The sequence below is a fragment of the Vulpes lagopus genome, chromosome 1 (assembly GCF_018345385.1).
Source record: "Vulpes lagopus strain Blue_001 chromosome 1, ASM1834538v1, whole genome shotgun sequence".
Lineage (NCBI taxonomy): Eukaryota > Metazoa > Chordata > Mammalia > Carnivora > Canidae > Vulpes > Vulpes lagopus.
Window position 1 is genome coordinate 183,126,491 of NC_054824.1, and position 21,972 is coordinate 183,148,462.

At 41.6% G+C, this 21,972-nt stretch overlaps 1 long non-coding RNA gene across 1 annotated transcript; it reads right to left on the reverse strand.

The window, feature by feature from the left end:
- Positions 1 to 15,101: 15,101 nt before the first annotated feature.
- Positions 15,102 to 18,795, reverse strand: LOC121499796. The gene is made up of 3 exons (XR_005990245.1): positions 18,349 to 18,795; positions 17,959 to 18,056; positions 15,102 to 16,895 (listed from the first exon to the last, which is right to left on the reverse strand). It is a non-coding gene; the product is annotated as an uncharacterized LOC121499796 (long non-coding RNA).
- Positions 18,796 to 21,972: the final 3,177 nt, after the last annotated feature.

The window sequence follows — 21,972 nt, forward strand, 5'->3', positions numbered from 1 at the left end:
TCTACTAACTGAACCAACCAGGCGCCCCTCGACTACTACTTTTTTTTTAAGATTTTATTTATTTATTCATGAGAGATACACACAGAGAGGGAGAGAGAGGCAGAGAGACACAGGCAGAGGGAGAAGCAGGCTCCATGCAGGGAGCCCGACGCGGGACTCGATCCCGGGACTCCAGGATCAGGCCCTGGGCCGAAGGCAGGTGCTAAACTGCTGAGCCACCCAGGCGTCCCTCGACTACTACTTTTAAGCACTCAGAGTAGCATGGCTCGAAGTCAGGCAGTGCTGTGTGGTGGGAAAACAAACAAACAGAAGCTTTAGAGCTAGACATGCCTCGAGTGACTCTGGTTCTTACTACTTGAGTAAACTTGGGAATTTACTTACATTCTCTGAGACTCAATGTCTTCATTTGCAAATGATATAGATACGTGCCTTACTTGGGCCATTGTAAAAGTTAAATTATTAAATGAGAACATAATCCCAAATACATACCATGATGCCTAACCCCTCCCGGGTGCTCACTAATACAGTTCATGTAGATTCCTAAAGCCCAGTAGTAATGACTAGGACAGGCTAGATCACGCTGCAGCGCCAAACAAGGTTATGATCTTGGTGTGTGTACACGACGGTGATTTATTTCTCACTGCCTGAAATACCTGGTTAGTATCTCAGTGTCGGGGTGACTTTCCAGGGACAACTGTTTTCAATGCAACAACTTAACTGTCCAGGTGGAAATAAGCACCACCGTCTTGTATCATCTGGAAAGCACAGCTTCTTTGGTTAATGACAACTAAACCAATGTTTTGTCTCAGAAGTAACACGTAATTGTCATTTCTGTTTGTATTTTGTTGGTCAAAGAATTTCACATGGCCATGCCCAACTCGTAGAAGACAGGGCGATACAGGGCAGCCTGGGTGGCCCAGCGGCTTAGCGCCGCCTGCAGCCCAGGGCATGATCCTGGAGACCCGGGATCGAGTCCCACGTCGGGCTCCCTGCATGGAGCCTGCTTCTCCCTCTGCCTGTGTCTCTGCCTCTCTCTCTCTCTCTCTGTCTCTCATGAATGAATAAATAAAATTTTTTTTAAAGATTGAGGAAATTTGTTAAAAAAAAAAAAAGACCGGGCGATACAATCTTCCCGTAGGCATGAAAACGCTGCTAAGCAGCTGCCATAGCACACTAGACAGGAAGTTACTTCATACTGAAAGAATTAAAGTGGGACTTTCTACCAAAACAGAGGAAGAGCAAACACACTACAGTGCACACTCTTTACTACCCTTGGGGTGGAAAAGGCAGTGAAATGAGTGATAGGTGGTTTGGGTTTATTCCCAGTTCACATACTACCTGGGTGTACATTGCTTGCGGATCATGTTATTATTTGTGCTTTGTTTCCTTATGCAGAAAAAGAGGAAGAGATAGAACCTATGCCCAATGTCTTGTTCAGATCAAATAGGTTTGAACATTTTATTTTTTTATTTATTTATTTAGTTAAGATTTTATTTATTATGAGAGACACACACAGAGAGAGGCAGAGACACAGGCAGAGGGAGAAGCAGGCTCCCTGTGGGGAACCTGATGCCGGACTAGATTCCAGGACTCCAGGATCACTCCCTGCACCAGAAGGCAGACGCTTAACCTCTGAGCCACCCAGGCGTCCCAGGTTTGAACATTTTAACCAAAGTTGAATTTAAAGTGAAAAAACGTGAGCAGTTCAGTGAATTGACCTAATTGTCCTAAACTCTTCAGGATGGACGTTTATTTATAGGAGTAAAAAGCAAAAATGAAGTAAAGAGAAGGAGAAAAAAGCCCGGACACCTGACTCAAGTGGCAAGTTCTGGTTATTATTTGATAAGGTTGAACAGTAACAGGAGTGAGAAAGAGCGTGCTCGGAGTTGATTGCGTCCACTCGGCCACGCCGTAAGATTCCCGTAGCTGGAACTCTCAGGCCCAGCTGAAAGGGTCTTGCTACTTAATCATGGAAGCTCTTTTTGTCTTCCCTGCCATCTCTGCTGGGTGTGGGATTAGAAATGCAACCAGAAGCTCTTCCTGGGATCATTTACTGCTACTTCCAAGCAACAAGAACTTTATTGCTAATAAAAAGTACAGTCTGGAAAGACCTGATTTCTTCTCGCCACATGCCTTCATGTGTCTTAAGGCTGACACTGAGGGAGATAAATAAAGGTGTTGCCCTTGACAAAATTCTAAGGACATCCAGGGTAGGACAAGTCTTATCTCCACGGTCCGCATCCTCCATCCCCTACTCTCTCCCAAATAGTCTTCTTCCCGGCAAGTAAACCTCAGGTCCTGGAATCAGACCACCTGATGACTAGTTTCATTATTTACTTGTTCTGTGACCTTAGGTAAGTTGCTTAGGATCTCTGAAATGAAGTTCCCTGTCCTGTAAAACAGAATAATAACAGTACTTACCTCATAGGGATGTTGTGATGTAAAGATTGAATTGACCTTGTGAACTATGTCTGGTAGATAGTAATGATCGAGAAATGTCTACTCTCATAATTATCAGTAATAGTAGTAGTAGTAGTAAGGGGCGCCTGGGTGTTCAGTCAGGTAAGCATCCTACTCTTGATTTTGGCTTAAGTCATGATCTCGGGGTCATGGGATTGGACCCTATGTAAGGCCCTAAGCATTACAGACACTACAAAGAAATATAGATCACAGTCCTCTTCCTTGAAAGGTTCACAGATGGCACAGGCGTTCTTAAGGAATTCAATTTTAGGGGTGCCTGGTTGGCTCTGTCAGAAGAGCGTGCAACTCTTGATCTCAGGGTCATGAGTGAGCCCCACAATGGATGTAGAGATTACTTAAATAAATAAATTCAATTTTAAATATACAAGAATAAATAACAATAAGAAAGAAAAAAAGGAAAGAAAAAAAAGAATAACAATTCAAGATACCAGCAAAAAAAGAAACACAGGCACATTATATAGTTAAATTGCTAGATAAGAGGCACGTATACAATAAATTTGTAAAAATACCGATGGAGGAGATTAAATAATTTGATCAAAATCAGCATGTATATTTGTGAATCACAGAATTCACTTTAAAAGTCATTACTCAGGAACTGCCTAATGGCTCAGGAAGTGAAGTCAGGATTGGAACCAAGAGACCGTTTTGCTGACTCCTAGATCGTGCTGAACCTATCAGTTAGTCTCACTGTGTTTCTATTTCTTGATCTGAAAATTGAGGCCAGTTGGTTAAACCAGCCTACAGATAGATTCTGAAGAATAATTAATCTACCAGAAGGATAGGAAAAGGCTTTTCTAATGTTATAGAAAAAAAAAAAAAAAGTTACTCTATAGAATGAGTTGAAGTGATTCAAAATAGCATGTGGAAATTAAACCCCAATAAAAAAAGCGAAAAGTAGAAACTATGGAAAACCTCAGATGAAGTCCTATGTTACCAACAGTGTAGGTGCAATCCAAATAGGGTTCGTTTCACAACTTCAATATGGCAGTCCCCCTATTTTGGACAAAATATCATTAAAATTAATTAAGCATGCCACATTACCAGATTGTATAGTTTTCTGGAAGCAACCATTGTTTTGGATTATTGCTAAATTAAAAATAGCATGAAAAAATTCATAAAGATAATTATGAATCTGAGGGGGCAAGATTTTGGTCACCCTCTTTGGCCTTTTAGATGACATGAGAAAACTATGTATCGTTTGTGGTTTTTAACTCCCCAAGGCCCACAAGGAAAGGCCCAGAAGAGAGATACCTAACATCAAATCATGCCTTAATGGACACTAAATAGTGGCATAGATTGTGGGTTTTTACTCAATGAATATAAGATATTGCCACAATTTAATTTTATTCTCAACCAAACCAACTTTAGAAAGCCTTATGTTTTTCAAGGACACTGGAATGTCAGCTAAACAGTGTTATCTGACATGGTCGGGCCAAGGCAAATTATCTGCTCAGATTAGGGGCATCCTAACCATCAAGTCCCAGTTCCTTAATAACCTAGTTCAACCTGAATCCTTTTCTTTGACACTCTAAGCAACCATTGGGAGCCTATATAATTGTCATCTTATAAAAGAATTCATTTACAGGTGGTTTGAAAGTTAATGGTTAAACCCATTGTTTGTGGTTCCATGAATATAGGTCACAATAGTAACAAGCCTTTAGACAGAAAGTACATAAAGAGGCAGTGAGCAGTTCAGGACCTTATTACAACATGTCTATCAAACCCAGAGGAACAAACAATGTGTCTGATTGATTAAAAAAAAAAAAAAAAAAAAAAGGTCTGGCAGACAGCTCTCATTGTGCCATGAGCCCCAAACTTTGCCTCAAATTAAAACTGGAAGTTGAAGCAAAAGCTTTCTCGACTCTACTCCCCAGGACCAGCTCCCTTTACAGCAAAAGTTCCAGTTACATTCAAGATTCTCATCTTTCCTCTCATAGGTTCAGCTGCTGGTGACCCAGAAAGGTCTGTGTGACCCAGAAAGGTCTGTGTGCAAACAATGGTCCCAAAGATGGAAAGATCTATGGTGAACACAACAAGACCTACCCACCCTGCCTCCTACAACACACAACGTAAAAACTGCCTTTCACTTTTCCCACTTCCGTTCTGGTTAATCTGTCTCATGTGGGAAAAGACAAATACTAACACTGCAAACGAACAATATCCATGATCTTTTGAGGATACTTTAGGGATAGGAATATAATGTCTGAATAGGAATTTTTATTTCTTAAACTAATATCACATCTAACGTCTCTCATTACCAGTTATTTGGAATCTTTGAAGCCCGTAGGTAATATGATGTGGCTTTTATCACATTAAGTTATTGTCCCCCATGTGACCATAAGGTGTTCCTTTGTTCTTCTTATTACCAGCAGTGTGTGTCATTCAGGAGGTTGCTCAGTGAAAATCTGCAGGCTACACTGGTTTAAACACAGCTAGTCAAAAATTTCAGATTAAAGATACAAAGCTTGTATCAGATTGTAAAAGAATGTTTGAGATTCAAAAAAAAACAAGGGAACACAATTGGAAAAGGTGAAAGCTTAATTAAAAGACTATATAGGACAATTCTAGCAATTGCATTTAAGATTTATAAAGCCTATGTAACTGAGACACAGAAATTTGGTGCGGAATCTGGGAAATGCAAATCAAAACCACACTGAGATATCACCTTTTACCTGTCAGAATGGCCACAATCAAAAAGACAAGAAATAACAGGTGTTGCTGAAGATGTGGGAAAAAAGGTACCCTGGTGCGCTGTTGGTAGGACTGCAAATTGGTGGAGTCACTGTAGGAAACAGCATGGAAGCTCCACAAAAAATGAAAAATAGAAGAAACATATGATCCAATGTTTCCACTACCAGATACTTAGCCAAAGTAATGAAAAAACAATTGGGACGCCTGGGTGGCTCAGTGGTTGAGTGTCTGCCTTCGGCTCAGGACATGATCCTGGAGTCCCAGGAGCGAGTCCCATGTCGGGCTCCCTGCATGGAGCCTGCTTCTCCCTCTGCCTGTGTCTCTGCCTCTTTCTCTCTGTATCTCTCATGGATAAATAAATAAAATCTTTAAAAAAAATGAAAAAAAAATCAATTTGAAAAGATACATGCACCCCCTAAGTCTATTGCAGCATTATTTACAATAACCAAGGTATGGAAGCAAACTAAGAGGAGTCTACCCATAGATGAATGGATGAAGATGGGGGATGCTGTGTGTGTGTTTGTAGAATAGAATATTAGCCATAAAAAAGAGTGAATTCTTACCACTTGTGAGAACATGCATGGACCCAGAAGGTATTATGCTAAGTGAAATAAGTCAGAGAGAAAAAAATACCAAATGATTTCACTTACATGTAGAATCTAAAAAACAAACAAACAATAATAGAAAGAGACAAACAAAAAGCAGAATCAGACCCATAAATACAAAGAATAAACTGATGATTGCCAGAGAGAAAGAGGTGGAAAGATGGGCCACATGGGTGAAGATGAGTGGGAAGTGCAGGCTTCTCATCAAGAAATGAATAAGTCACAGGGATAAAAGGTACAGAACAGGGACTACAGTCAATGAGAGATTGTAATAGTGTTCTATGGTGACATGTGGCAGCCACACTTGTGAGTGGAGCACAATGTATGAACTGGTTGAATCACCATATTATATACCTGAACCTAATGTAACACCGTGTGTCAACTATACTCAGAAAAAAATTGGATGTGGGAATTGATTATGTTTTTGTAAATATGTTTTTATAAATATATATTTTTATATATGTATAATATAGTATCTTATTAATATACCATATATATCTAGATGGTATAAGAGAGGTCTATATTCATACTTATTTGTATGAAGAATTATTGTACTATACGTTCAGAGCCAAAAATTATAAACCAGATATATGAGAATAAGTAAATGGTATATTTGGGTATACTTAAATTTTATTTTTCATGCCGAGTCCTGACCAAATACAAAAGAAATTAGCTAGTTTACCTAAATACCAAATAAACTCTCCCCACCTTCCTCCTCACCCCCCAAAAAGACTGTCTTTAATTGCTATAATTTCCTTGAGGGCAAGGACAATGTCTTAGGCCTCTACTGTGTTTCTGATAGAACCTCCCAAAATGCTACTGAATACTTAATAATAGTTCGACAATATAACTTAAGTGATCATCTTCTATATTTGAAAGCGTAAGTCGCAGGCACTTCTGTAACCACATACCATCCTATAAGTGCTTGGGGTTTCCTTAAATATGAATAAAAAGAGTCGATTGGAGAGGATTTAATCTCCTTTAAAATATAGAGACTTTTACTGTGATGCTCTGGGAGGTGATGAATGATGAGAATTGGTGGCCAAGGTAATGCTGTCACATGTGCTGACATGGCCCTGCTGCATTCTGGTTTCCACTTTGCTCACGACACCTTACGCAATGCCTGGCACAAAGTAGCTACCCAATAAATATGAATTAATACCAAAGAGTAAATCCTAAATATCAGCAACTTGATCATTAATTCTTATAAATTAAAAACTTTTCAGGATATCAACCTCTCTTTTTGCTTATTTTTGGCACTAAAATATCTCAACATTAATAAATTATTCATTAAAAAAAAATCTTTGGGCCCCTGGGTGGCTCAGCTGGTTAAGTGTCAGCCTTTGGCTTAGGTCATGATCCCAGGGTCCTGGGGTCGAGGCCTGCACTGGGGGGAGAGAGATATAGGCAGAGAGAGAGAGAGATAGGCAGAGGGAGAAGCCGGCTCCCTGCAGGGAGCCTAATGCGGGACTCGATCCTGGGACCCCGGGATCACTCCCTGAGCTGAAGGCAGATGCTTAACCGCTGAGCCACCCAGGTGCTCCAAATAAATAAAATCTTTTAAAAAAAATATTCTCTGTAACTTGAGAAAACTGAGATAAAATATGATGAGTGGTGTGAAAGCCTAGGAGAGAAGAACCTGGGAACATTTGGAGGAGGAGAATGCAGGGAGCTTCCTATATTTTGTCAAAATATGAAAGAGAGTGGTAGAAAGATAGAGGAAATGGAGAGCTTTTTTGTCCTGAATTATTTTTAAAGACTTTCATTTTGTTTTACTTTGTTTTTGAAGACTTTCATTTTCAAATAAATCAGAAATGATCATTTTATGAATACATTTAATTATGCCAAATACACTTGTCTGTTTCTAAAGTAGTAAGAAGGCTTTGATCTTAAAATATTCTAAATATAGTTACAACTGTGCCTACTTGTCTGCAGTACTAGGCTGTCCTCTTTTACAACCCCAGATAGCTTATTCTTCAATAGCTTACACATTCTGGATATTTTATCTATGCCTACCTTTTGACTAATCAGGTCAAAATCAAGATATTGTGAAGATTGAGACATGGGGGGGGGGGGCGGTGCTCCTGGGTGGCTAAGTCAGCTACACATCCTACTCCTCATTTTAGCTCAGGTCATGATGTCAGGGTCATGGTCTCAGGGTTATGAGACAGAGCCCCGCACAGGGCTCCAAGCTCAGTGGGGAGTCTGCTTGAGACTCTTTCTTTCACTCTCCCTCTGCCCCTTTCCCTGCTCTCTCTCTAAAATGAATAAATAAGTCTTTAAAAAAAGAAAAGATTGAGGGTTCCGGATATGCTACAGTGCTGAGCTTTGTTCTCTATACAGACAACAAACATGGGCACTGGCCATCTCCCTCCAGCTTGGCCTTATCTCAGAGAGAAAATGGGCCCAGCTATTAGCCAGTCTCTGGTGCCAAAAGACTCACTTGGGTCTCGAAGAACAAGAATAGGCACATGGTCTTCTCTTGTTTCTGTTTCTTTTCATGATAGAAAAATGAAAAGGAGAAATCATTTTTTTAAAAGATTTTATTTATTTATTCATGAGAGACACAGAGAAAGAGAGAGGCAGAGACACGGGCAGAGGGAGATGTAGGCTCCAGGCAGGGAGCCTGATGTGGAACTTGATTGTGAGAATCCGGGGTCCCGCCCTGGGCAGAGGGCAGATGCTCAACTGCTGAGCCACCCAAGCATCCCAGAAAATGAGAAATCTTTTTTTTTTTTTTAAGATTTTATTTATTTATTCACGAGAGACAAAGAGAGATGCCAGAGACACAGGCAGAGGGAGAAGCAGGCTCCATGCAGGGAGCCCGCCGTAGGACTCTATCCTGGGTCTCCAGGATCACACCCTGGGCTGAAGGCGGCGCTAAACTCCTGAGCCACCTGGGCTGCCCAAAAAGGAGAAATCTTAAACCAAATGGAACACCATGCTAATGTCTTGCTAAAATGATTTGAGGACTTGGGGACTATGGGGATACCATTAACAAATTGGAGGGGTCTTTCCCAAAAGCCTAATACTTGATATCTCAAACAATGATCCAAAGCCAAAAAAAAACCCCAAAAAGATCCATAGCACAGGAATAAAAGTGATATTTTTACTAGAGAGAAGTTGAATCGCTTCAATGTATTAGCAGTGCAGAGGGATTCTGTTTTTACAGGGTGGTTCTGGAACAGCAGATTTGATGGGAGTTGTCTGTTCTTTGAAAAATGTCAGGAGAGGACCTGCATTCACTGGCTTTCCGATGTGAAACAAGAAAAGACAATAACCAGGTTCTTAACATTAAGCCAGTGTAAACATGGATCAAATCGATTTCAGGCTCTGGGCCTTCCGTGTGGCAAGGCCGGCTTCTGGGAGGCCGTCACCTGGGGGTAGTCTTCCCCGGATCAGATTCAGAGGTGGCTGAATGTGGCCATTCCTCCTTCGGGGTCATCACTTTCACAATCTCAGACCCGCTATTGATTTGTTACTCTGACTTTCACAACACAACCACTCATGCCTGAGTTTTTCCACCTCATTAAGTAATAATAGTAATAATAGTTGTCGTTACCTCATGGTAGGACGGGAGTGTCAATGAATGGAAGGGAAGTGTTGAAATCTTGGCAATCTAAAGAAGGCTGTTCCTCAGACTCCCTGGAACACACCTCAGAAGAAAGTATATACAACACATAGAATCCAAATCAACAAGCCATCCTGAGTAACATTAGGTGAGGTGTTATTCCAAAATTTAAAATAGGGGGGAAAAAGCAAGGATAAAAATTCAACACAAGCTTGTTTTCAAAGTGATAAAAATGTAAAATTTCAAGATAGTATTTTAAATGTTTTCGGTACACACACACACACACCCGTGTGAGTCTGTAGCTATGTAATTAAGCTAAACCAAAAAGTGATTTACATTAAAATATTTAATGTAAATTACAAGAGCTATAAAGAAACATCCCTTGAAAGTTATAAAGTATAACTTTTATGTTGAATGCACAAAGGTAATGAAATATTCCCTGATGGGCTCTGGAATCATTTTTCTCTACCATCCCTTCCAGCGATCTGATAAGGTAGGTTTATAATTGCAACCAGTTTTTAGAGATGAGAGAACTAAAGTTGAATAAAAAAATAAAAATTTTAAAAAAAAACACATCTTCACAAAAATTTTCATATGCAAGCTCTTGAAATCCTATTCCTCGGTATTTGGGCATAACAAAAGAATTTGCTTTCAAATTGACAAGTTTATTGCAAATTGAACCAGAGGTTTTTAGATGTTTAGATCAGGGTTCAAAAAGGTTTTAGAAAACTCTATTTCTTTAAGAAGCTGCATGTGAAAATTACATTTGAAATTATCTAATAAAACATTTAGAAAGTGTCAACATAATAGCAATTCCCATAAAACTTCAAAAGTTGTCAACACAATAGATCTTTTGTACCTCTTAGTGACTTTAGGACTAAGGCAGATCCTTCTAGTAATTCAAAATTGTCCAACCACCTTCTAGAACAATGAGTCATGCAGCTGAGGCTTAAGATGAGGTAAAAGTATTGTGAATCCCTAAATTGGGCCAACAGTTTTTTGGGGGAAGGGCATCTTTTGATGATGCTTTCACTGTTATCAAATAAGATAAAAACAAGAATGTCTTAATTTGTTATCAAGTTGCTTTGAAACTCATTCTTCAAGAAAATATTGTTAATCTTCTCACATGTGCAAGTATTTCTCAAAGAGTTTTCTGCCTTTCGCCTTCCACTTTTAAACTTAGGTAAATCTCGCATGCTTCATTGATCACATAATTAAGGATGGGGACATTCTATAGGACACATAACAACGGTATTTATAGATGTAAAATAGATGGAAGCCCACGATCCCTGAGGATGTCTTCTATGCTTTGCCAATCTCACCTAGTTCTCTCAAGCTAAAGCCAATCAGCAAAATCAATGACCCCACCACCCACCAAAAAAAGAAAGAAAGAAAAAAAGAAAGAAAGAAAAAGAAATTTCTAGAATTGCCCCACTTCATTGCTCTCCCTACTTCATTTTATGCCATATCAACTTTGGTGTCAAAAGAAGGACTGCAAAGCAGCTTTTACCAAATGCAATTCCCAGCATCTACCCAAGGAGATATTAGGATTTTGGTGTTTTTTTAAATATAAATCTGTATGTAGGTTTTTTAAAAAAATATTTATTTAGTTGAGAGAGAGAGCTCATGTGAGTGGGGAGACGGGCAGAAGGAGGAGAAAGAGAATCCCAAGCAGACTCCCTGCTGAGCACAGAGCCTCACATGGGGGCTCAATCCCTCAACCCTGGGATGATGACCTGAGTTGAAATCAAGGGTCAGAAGCCCAGGGCAGCCCCGGTGGTGCAGCGGTTTAGCACCGCCTGCAGCCCAGGGCGTGATCCGGGAGACCATGGATCGAGTCCCATGTCAGGCTCTCTGCATGGAGACTGCTTGTCCCTCTGCCTGTGTCTCTGCCTCTCTCTGTGTGTCTCTATGAATAAATAAATAAAATCTTTAAAAAAAAAAAAAAGGGTCAGAAGCCCAAATGACTGGTCACCCAGGCACCCCATGATATACGTAGGTTCAAGATGAATAAATGATTGTTAGAATCAATTCAAATCGGGCTGCCTGGGTGGCTCAGCGGTTGAGCGTCTGCCTTTGACCCAGGGTGTGATTCCAGAGTTCTGGGGTCAAGTCTCACATCAGGATCTTTGCAAGGAGCCTGCCTATGTCTCTACCTTCTCTCTGTGTCTCTCATGAATGAATAAATAAAATCTTTAAAAAAATCAATTCAAATCAATATTTAATAATTTTCTAGAGCTAGTAAAAAACTTTGCCCTTGGAAGATGTGAGTGGTGAGCAAACAATGGGGAAAAAGTAATAACTAAAACACATTGTCACTATGTACCAGGCTTTCAGCATAATTAACTCAGTTAATCCTCACAACGACCCTAGAATAGAGGTGCAATTAATATCCTTATCCCATAGATGAGGAAATTGAGGCATAGAGAGGTTAAGTAACTTGCCCAAAGTCAGCTGAGCTTGAATCAATGCAGTTGGCCTGTGGAGCCTGCCCAGTGAACCCCAGCACTCGACTGCCTACATTCACACTCACACTCACTCACATATACACATACACATATATTTCTTTTTTTTTTAAACTTTATTTATTTATTCATGAGAGACACAGAGAGAGAGAGGCAGAGACACAGGCAGAGGGAGAAGCAGGTTCTGTGCAGGAAGCCCGATGCAGGACTTGATCCCAGGACCCTGGGGTCATGACCTGAGCCGAAGGCAGACGCTCAACCACTGAGCCACCCAGTGGTCCTGGCTTAAAAAAAAAAAGTCAGCCCAACTGCTGAAACTTTCTGCGGCTGCTAGGAGTCCAGCCAGATAATCCAGATAACAGTCACAGTGTGGACAAGAGAAGCTGGGACCAAGGAAATAGGATGTGACTACGGGGTTGCTTTTGTTGTAGTTACAATTTTTCATTATTTATTTCTTATGATGTTTTGGAAAATTTTTTTCTTATTTATTTATTTATTTATGTAAGTCATCTCTATACCCAATGTGGGGCTCAAACTCATGACCCCAGGATCAAGAGTCATGTTCTTCCAACTGACCCAGCCAGATACCCCGTTGCAGCTAAAAATTTCTAGAATATTGCCCTGTGTCAGATGTATGGCTATCAGTCTTGGAAGAGTTACTTGAATAAGCACTTTGTGTGAATACGTGTGTGACTGAGCATAGAAAAAGTAAGTTGGAAAGGGATGGCAAATGGAAGAAGAGAAAGAGGAGAAAGGGTCTACACCACAGCCTTGATATGCAAAATGGCAAACTTCAAAGTGGATCAATTGGGGAATGGGTATCCACACTGCAAAAAACACTTTCCATTTTACGAAAGGAATATAAGTTTGCGCTGAACAGCAAATACAGCGTTTTTATTTTGCTAAATTTGATTTACATCTAATTTTTTTTAAGATTTCTTTCTTTATTTGAGAGAGAGCACGCGCACAGAGGCACGCGCGGCCTGGTGATAGAGGTAGAGGCTGTTGAGGCCGACTTCCCACGAAGCATGGAGTTGGATGTGAGGCTCAATCTCACGACCCACGAGGTCCTGACGCGAGCCAAAATCAAGAGTTGGATGCTCAACACAGCCTCCCGGGCGCCCCTATATTTTTTAAAACAAATCTATCAAATAAAGCAAGCTGCCAATGCTTAATCACACTTGCAAATTTTGATCTGCATTATTTCCCGAGTTTTGGGAATTAGCCATCCCAGGTTCCAGGCTGTGGCCCGGTTTTATTGCTAAGTCATTTAGATATTAAGATTGACCTTTTCTAATTAAACATCTTTAGAATACAAGAATAAAAACACATTTGTGTGTTTAAGGGTATTCTAGGAAAACAGTGACTTAAGTGCTCAAATATAATCATCATTGCCTCTGTTATTCATTATCAGAAAGTACACACACACACACACACACACACACACACACAACGTACATGTGTGATTTCTGGCTCTGTATTTGTCAGAGGTGTTGACCAGACTCTCTCTTGGATTTCCAGTTTAAACGAAGGGGATGTTGTGAGATGCAAAATAATCATCAAAACCAAACCAAACAGAAAACCACTAGTGAGAAAATGAATAATCACAGAATTTTTTTTTGACGTTCCCCGGTACTAAGGTTGAGTGAAACCACTGGATGAGGCAAAACTTTTATCAGAGGAGGCAGGTTCAAGCCTCCTGACAGAAGCAGGAGGGGGTAGTGGCTAAGGGCAAAGCCGATGAAACAGTTTTTTTTCCATTTACAACGTCCTCAGCCTCACGCAGCCTCACCAGGTGTCAGCTCCTCATCTCTGACACGGAAGTGGTAAGAGCGCTCACCTCACAAGCTTGTTGAACAAATGAGCTAATTCGTACTAAGTCCTATCACAGTGTCTAGACACGGCGGCTTGTACCTAAATGTTTACTCTTATTGCTGAGATAGAACATGGACAGGAATGTTCAAGTGACATCCTACAGACCAAAGCCCCACATACGTTTTGGGTCTCCTCCCAGCCAGCTTCCCCCTGGATACTTTTTTTATTTTATTTTTTAAAGATTTTATTTATTTATTCATGAGACTCACACAGAGAGGCAGAGACCCAGGCAGAGGGAGAAGCAGGCTCCCTGCGGGGACCCCAATGTGGGACTCGATCCCAGGACCCCGGGGTCCCGCCCTGAGCCGGAGACAGATGCTCATCCGCTGAGCCCCCCAGGTGTCCCCAGGCTGGGCTTTCTTTTGCTTGCAGTTGAACTAAATCACGAGGGAATCAATCTTCAAAAGGAGACTAACCTAAAGATATGCCTGGAGAAAAGGGGGTGCAGGAAGGAGGGAGAGGGAGAGGAGGACAGGAGTTGCTCAATGATGATTAATGATATATTTTTCATCTATTTTTTAGTTGTAAGAAGAGCCTACTCTTGTACCTACATAAAAGCTGACAAACTTTGTATGAAAATGTATTCTTTTATTTATTTATTTATTTTATTTATTTTGTGTGAAAAAAATATTTAGTGCTCTCCAGACTATAGAATTGTGGCCTTTTTCCATGGCAGAGACCAAAATCACTTCAATTTCTTTGTCAAATGCCTCAGGTTGACTGGATAGTCAAACTGGAAGTCAAATCTGGCATCGATCCCACCTTACAAAGTATGGAGCTTACCTTAGGCCTCACCATGAAAAGAAAATCAATGTCAATTGTTTAGACCACTGGTTCCCATGAACTGACACTCCTTTTTTTTTTTTCTTTTTTTTAAGATTTTATTTATTTATTCATGAGAGACAGAGAGAGAGGCAGAGACACAGACAGAGGGAGAAGCAGGCTCCATGCAGGGAGCCCGACGTGGGACTCGATCCCGGGTCTCCAGGATCACGCCCTGGGCTGAAGGCGGTGCTAAACCACTGAGCCACCCGGGCTGCCCTTCACTGACACTTCAAATCTCTGACAATGATTAGCTGCAAACGACCCAAACCGGCCACAGGAACTGCCTACGAGCCTGAATTTGGGAGAGAACGTGAAAGTGTGTGTGCTTTTGATGAATGAAGGAGAAAACATTCCTCCAACCTTTCTCTAGTTGGGTGACCTCTTTGCAAGGATCTGACGTTCAGTCATGGGACGCCTGGGTGGCTCAGATGGTTAAGTGTCTGCATTCAGCTCAGGTCATGACCCCAGGACCCCGGGATCAAGTCCCGCATCAGGCTCTCTGCTCAGCAAGGAGCCTGCTTCTCCCTCTCCCTCTGCTGCTCCCCCTCCTTCTGTTCTCTCTTTCTCTCTCTGACGAGTAAATAAAATCTTAAGAAAAATAAAGCCCAATTTTATCAGAAATGGGAGGGCTGCAAAGCTATGATAAACCCCTAAAAATTCTATGTCCAACTCGGAATTCAGAGCTAAACGATGCAGAATCGGGGCCAGCAAGAAAGCACGAACATGTGGTGTTTGTAGATGCGCCGCAGTGAGCTGATCAAAAGGCGCGGCCCCTGGGCGTTACTGTGGCCCTGCAGTTAGAAAGCTCGGTGCCCTCAAGCCCAAAGCTAACATCTTGGGGCACCTGGGTGGTCCCGGTGGTTAAGCAGCCAACTGTGGGTTTTGGGCTCAGGTCATGATCTCCGGGTCATGAGATGGAGCCCGGCATCAGATTCCACACCGAAAGCAGAGTCTGCATGAGATTCTCCCTCTCCCTCGGCCCCTTCTGCTCACGTGCACGCATGCTCGCACGCTCTCTCTCTCTCTCTCTCTCTCTCTCCCGAAAAGAAATAAATAAACCTCTAAAAATAAAATAAAAGCTCAAATCTTCATTTTAAAGCAGTCCTTTCATTCCTGGTACTCTAGACTGTGGCTTTCTCGAAGCTCACATATTTGGGATTTCAAAAATAGATTCTCAAGTGTTTTAACCTTTAGCTTCTCAACGTTTGAAGATTTCCAGATTCATAAGTCCGTTTAAAAATAAAATAGATTTTGGTTTTGCTATTTCCCTTGTCAGAGTCTCCCTGCCTATTTTGTCAACACTGCGCTACCCTCCACCACTGAGCATAGGAAAATGCCATCTCTCATCCCACCTCTACTCGTGGCCCTCAATTTTCCTTTCTTTTCGCTGATGACTCCTAAGCCACGCGATGACAGATGTGACTGCAGATGGTGCAAGCTCACGACTCTGGATGAGAAAGGGCATGGCCGCTGCATCCCGTCAGCTCGGTGCACTGAAGCTGGGCTCTTCCCACCATCTCGCAGGGGCAGTCTGACCTTCTCGACTTGGTTTCCTACTGCAGGGCTTTGTCTCCCCACAGATCACTGGATGGCCCCATAGGAACGTCAGTAACCGTAGGCCAGGCCACTGCAGGACAATACCGAGGGCCCTGCTGGCTGTGCAGTTCACCGTGGTGATTGACAGGACGCACTTGACCCTATTTGACAAACGCTGAAAGCAGGTCTGGTCCAAGCTCCGTAAAGGATTGGGGAAAGCGGAGTGATGAGTGCGCAGGCCCTGGAACCAGACAGGCCCCGGAGTCAGGGCCCCACGCCTTACCCGCTGATGGGCCCTGGGCAAACAGCGCAACCTCACAGATCCCCAGTTTTCTCATCCTTAAAATAGTCCGGGGGGATATTTCCCCCAGGGAGGAATAAATGCACTTACACAGGGTGCTTGACATGATTAAATGAAAATCATATCAGACCTTAGTCCAGTAGCAGGGACTCAGAAGTTAGCCGCCAGCCGCCATGCAGACTGTCCCACCTTGCACCGTGCGGGCCAGGGAGCGCCTCCTCCCTCTGATGTTTTTTCCCCACTACATACTCACCCCCAGTTCACACCACAGAGACCCTCACCAATTTCACTGCTCCTGTTTCTTCACATTATCTTCGCTTTCTTCACCTTCTCTGTTTCCCTGACGGTTTAATCCTATTCCCCACCATCATTTTTCTTTGGTCTTTTCTTCTCTGTTGCCTCGAAGCACTTGCCTCGTAGGTTCTCCTTCTTGCTGCTATTCCTTCACCAGACATGAGCTGAGTGCCAACAGCGTGTGAGTCATCGGGTACGGGGGACAGTCACTGCACTGGGTCCTGGGGACACACACATGCAGGACTCTCATCCTAGCAAACAAGTAAAGGAGACAATCCGTCATCACAATACAGAGAGGGATAGTCCTATGATGCTGGGTGCTGGGTGAACCAGACGAGGAGCACGTTATTGAGACAGGAAAATGGACTGAGGGTCTGCTATGCGTCACGTAGCACGTTAGCCCCCTGGAGCACATTTGTTACTACTCAACAACAGCGACGGGGGGTAGGCGTTGTCATCTTCATTTCTCCATTTTAGAAGAGAAGAAATGCTCATCCTGTTTAAAAGAGCTTCCCAAGAGTGAGCATTTCCTGAGTGCTCACGATGTGCCAGGCTTAGCTATAAGCAAATATATTCCTGAGAGACACAGAGAGAGGGGCAGAGACACGGGCCTAGGGAGAAGCAGGCTCCATGCAGGGAGCCCGACGTGGGACTCGATCCCAGGACCCTGGTCATGCCCTGGGCCGAAGGCAGATGCTCAACCACTGAGCCCCTCAGGTGCCCAAGCAAATATAGTTTAGTTTCTTTATTCATCACAACTCCCCTATACTAATACTATGTCCATTTTACTGAGGCACAAAAGATGAACAAAGTCAGTAAGTGACAAGATTAATTTAAATCAACAAAATACATATAAACTGAATGTCCCACCACAGGAGAAGAAGTCATGAAGGAGCCATCTGAAGGACAGTGGCCCAAAATTAAAAAGCATATTTTAGAAAAACATATAACAAGATGGAAAAATATTAATCATATAATGGTTAATGTCTAAAAGGACAGAAAATGAAACTATCAATACGACACACCAGTTTTGTCTCTATCTATATTTAAGTACTCCAAGACAGATGAAAAGATGAAAAAAATACTTCAAAATAAAATTTAAAATAATAATTAGGATCTCAAGATGTCAGGATTAGAGGTGACTTGTACATCTTTCCTGTATACTCTCTGCATTTTCTGAGTTGTTTTAACCTCCTTATTTAATTTGTATACATATCCCCACGTACACGGATTTTTACGTAACTGCATAATGTGATGATATTCCCAAGCTTTGTTTTCTCCTTTGTGGCTTGGTTCTCCCACTCACACACCTACCTTGCTCTCTGCTCATGCAACAGTAAATGCTTCACACAAATTCCTCCAAGCCGACCAATAAGGCTCTGCGGAGCCAGTTTTAATGGCTGCATGATAGCCTACGGAGTGGAGATACTATGATATGGTTAGCCATTCCCCAATTGCTGGCCATTCCTTGTATTTTCATTTGTTTGCATTCGTGTGCCACTATTGGAGATGCACTTCAAGGCTGTATTTTAAAACACAAGCCTGGCTCAGCTCCAGCAGGATGAACGTGATTAGGTCATGGCACATGCCTTGGCCCCTCATGCTACCTGGGCCTCCTCCCAGGAATACCCTTGATACTTGGCAAACTCTAACTCGCCCTCAAAGTTGTTCAAGCACCATTTCCTCGGGGGCGCTTCCTCTCACCTTTCACAGGATGGATTAGTGACTCCTTGGGGCTCCCCGGTGTCCTAGGTTCAGCTCTGATAAACAACTGTCATCATTTGTCTCTTTCTTCAAATGGAACGCCGGGAGCTTGACTCTGTATCCCCAGGACTAACCACAGGCTCCAGCATATTTTAGTCGATGGAACAAATGGATGGGTGGATGAATGAACGAATGAAGAGATAAATAAAAAGGGGCATGAAACGTCATGATGCTTTGAGGAACTACAAGTAGTTTTTCGTAGCTAGAGCATACAGTGAATGTGAAAGTATGGAGATAGATCAGAGAATTTTTGCTTTTTTTTTTTTAACGTCAGATCCTAAGGAGTTCTGTGTATTGGGGATCCCTGGGTGGCCCAGCAGTTTAGTGCCTGCCTTTGGCCCAGGGCATGATCCCGGAGTCCTGGGATCGAGTCCTGAGTCGGGCTCCCTGCGTGAAGCCTGCTTCTCCCTCTGTCCGTGTCTCTGCCTCTCTCTCTGTCTCTCATGAATAAATAAATAAAATCTTAACAAAAAAAAGAGTTCTGTCTAACAAATTTAAAGAGTATGAGCTTGGGGCGTCTGGATGGCTCAGTGATTGACCAGCTGCCTTCTGCTCAGGGTGTGACCCCAGGTCCTAGGATCCAGTCCCACATCGGGCTCCCCACAGGGAGCCTGCATCTCCCTCTGCCTGTGTCTCTGCTTCTCTCTGTGTGTCTCTCGTGAATATAAATAAATAAATAAATAAATAAATAAATAAATAAATAAATAATATGAGCTTTATCCTAAAGAGCATGACCATCGAAGAATTTGACGCATCAAAATATCATTAATTTTTTTAAAAAAGAATTCTTCAGGCTGATTGTGGAAGAAAGCCTAGATTAAGCCAGAATAAAGACCAGGAATCATTAGAAAACCACAAAGTGAGAGACGATGAAGGCCATGGTACCAGTTGTTGGCCTAGACATGTCACATGTGTTTTCACTGAATTTTCTCATCATCCCAAGAGTCATGGTTCATGCTGGTCCCGTGCTAAGGAAATGATGTTAAAGGGGAGAGCTCACCAAGGGTCACCCTGTTAATCAATGATGTGCCCTGTCCGGATCTCAGGTTCCTCTGGCTCAAAGCCAGTAAGCTCTCGCTGTGGACGTTGCAAAGCAAAAGCACTGACGCTCCTAGAGGGGAGGGGATGCCAGTGAAGATGTTAAGGAAAGTGAATGGACTAAGCTTGTCCCTGTATAGACACAGCAAGTAAATCAGAGGGAGATTTTAGAGTAACACCCACATTTCTGATGTAGTGGTGTCATTCATCAAAATTAAAAAAGGTGGGGCATTTGAAATGAAAGATAAGGAGTTCCAATTGGGGCATGATGAAATTGAAAAGAACTAAAAAAAATCTAAAAATGTATTAGTATGTAAATAAATAATGCTCGAGAGCATAACTTGTTAGATTCATGGTAATGAAAATAACAGGTAAAAGTGAGATTACCTTTGAAACTCATTTTTGCTTTGCAGTTTCATAGAGAATAAGGTGACCTTTCTAAGAGCCTTCAACTTTTTTTGAGTAATCCTTTTGTTTTTTCTTTTTTAGGTTTTACCCTCTCTTGCTCAAAACATAATGAAAAATATAACATATGTGGGATGCCCGAGTGGCTCAGTGGTTGAGCACCTGCCTTCCGCCCAGGGCGTGATTCCGGAGTCCCAGGATCAAGTCCCAGAGTCCAAGGATCGAGTCCCACATAGGGCTCCCTGAGGGGAGCCTGCTTCTCTCTCTGGCTAGGTCTCTGCCTCTCTCTCTGTGTCTCTCATGAATAAATAAATAAAGTCTTAAAAAGTACATATAACATACGTGCATTTATGCACCCTTTCCACTCTATCATTTAAAAAAATTTTTTTAAAGTCATCTCTATGCCCAATGAGGGGCTTAACTTCACAACCCTAAGATAAAGAGTTGCGCACCCCTACCTTATCATTTTTGATTAAACATTTTTTTTCCACAAAAGGATTGAGAGGACAAAAACCAATGTCTATTAAAATAACCGAAACACAATCAAGATAGGCTTATATGGCCACATAAAAGATTTAGCCATATAAAATATTTCATTCTAGGGGCACCTGGCTGGGTCAGTAAGTAGACCACACAACTCTTGATATTGGGGTTGTGAGTTCCAGCCCTACATTGGGTGTAGAGATTACTTAAAAAAATAAAATATTTTTAAAAATTCCATTCTAAGGAACATCTATTGTTTGAAAAAAAACGATTTCATTCACGTGATCTACCAGACAATGTTAGGTGATATATGACATTCAGTTCATGAATTAAGATCTATTTTGTGGCTCCTTTTAAAAAAATAATTATTACATGATTCCTAGGGAAATCACTTGAAATGCTCTACAGATCCCTCTTCTAGAAAGTTTAGATAATTGAGTTATTTGCCTAAACGTTTTAAAAGGTTTTAAACGGAAACAAAATGGTACTGAGTTTACTTCATTTACTCTGAGTAAAGATATGAACCATAAGTCATCAGACATAGATCTCAGATTGTGATAAACGTGGGGAACTCAACATAAGCCTACAGAAGAGTAAAGTCTTAAACATTTCAATTGCCAAAAGATTGACTAAGCCTCTGTTTAATTATTAGTGCTATAAAAAGTGAGTAATATTTACCTGGCCATAATAGTACTGCATAAAAGTCACTTATCTTTCCTGCCAGGTGCCACATTTCTCACAGTTATTAAAAATAATGAGAAGAAATCTTTTGTCACTTCTTTTCCAAATCTGCCATCCCACCGTCTTATATAATTTGGGAGTTAGGGGGTTGCTAAGGAAGCTGATTGAAAAAAAAAAAAAAAAGAAAAGCACCAACTCAAGCCCAGATCCTACATGTAATCAGTGACAAATATCTTTGTTAGTGACAAATACAAGCAACGATGTACCAGTAAGCACTGGTTCCCAAGAACGACCCCATTCAGTATCTCTGTCTTCTGTAAACACCTCAACACCTGGTGCCTCAGTCCACTTGAATGATTTGAATGAGTAATTTCGGGTGCTGGTTCTTAATAAACCCAAATCATAAACAAACTTGAAGGGCTTTTCTGGTATATGTTCATGTGCAGTGCTCACCAGAAATCCCATTTTACAAGAATACCAGTTCCTAACAGACGTGTCATAATGGCTTGGAAGAGTATATTCAGGAAGTTTACAGAGACTGTAACTCATTAACTGAACTTTAACATCATCATGCAATATGGGTTCAGATGACATTGTTGAATGCCTTTTGGATTTTGGCAAAGATGCCTGGGGACTCATTAGTTATCTGTCAATCATTTACAAATCCTTTCTGAAATCAGTTAGCAAATAATGCTTTATCATTATAAACATGTATCTTTGAAAATGTGAGTCATTATAGGTACGCCATGCGGGGTGGCATCTACCCAGTTGGGTGGGATACTGAGGTTAAGACAGAAAGCCATCGTGGAAAATGCTCACATTTGCCAAAAGGAAATGGTTAGACTGGGACTTGATTGAGAAAAATAATGACCCCAAACTGAGGTTTTCATTTGTTTTTGTGTTTTTTCCCCAGCAGAGTCGGAATGTAAATTGCTTCTTAAGTGTCACTGGGGCTGA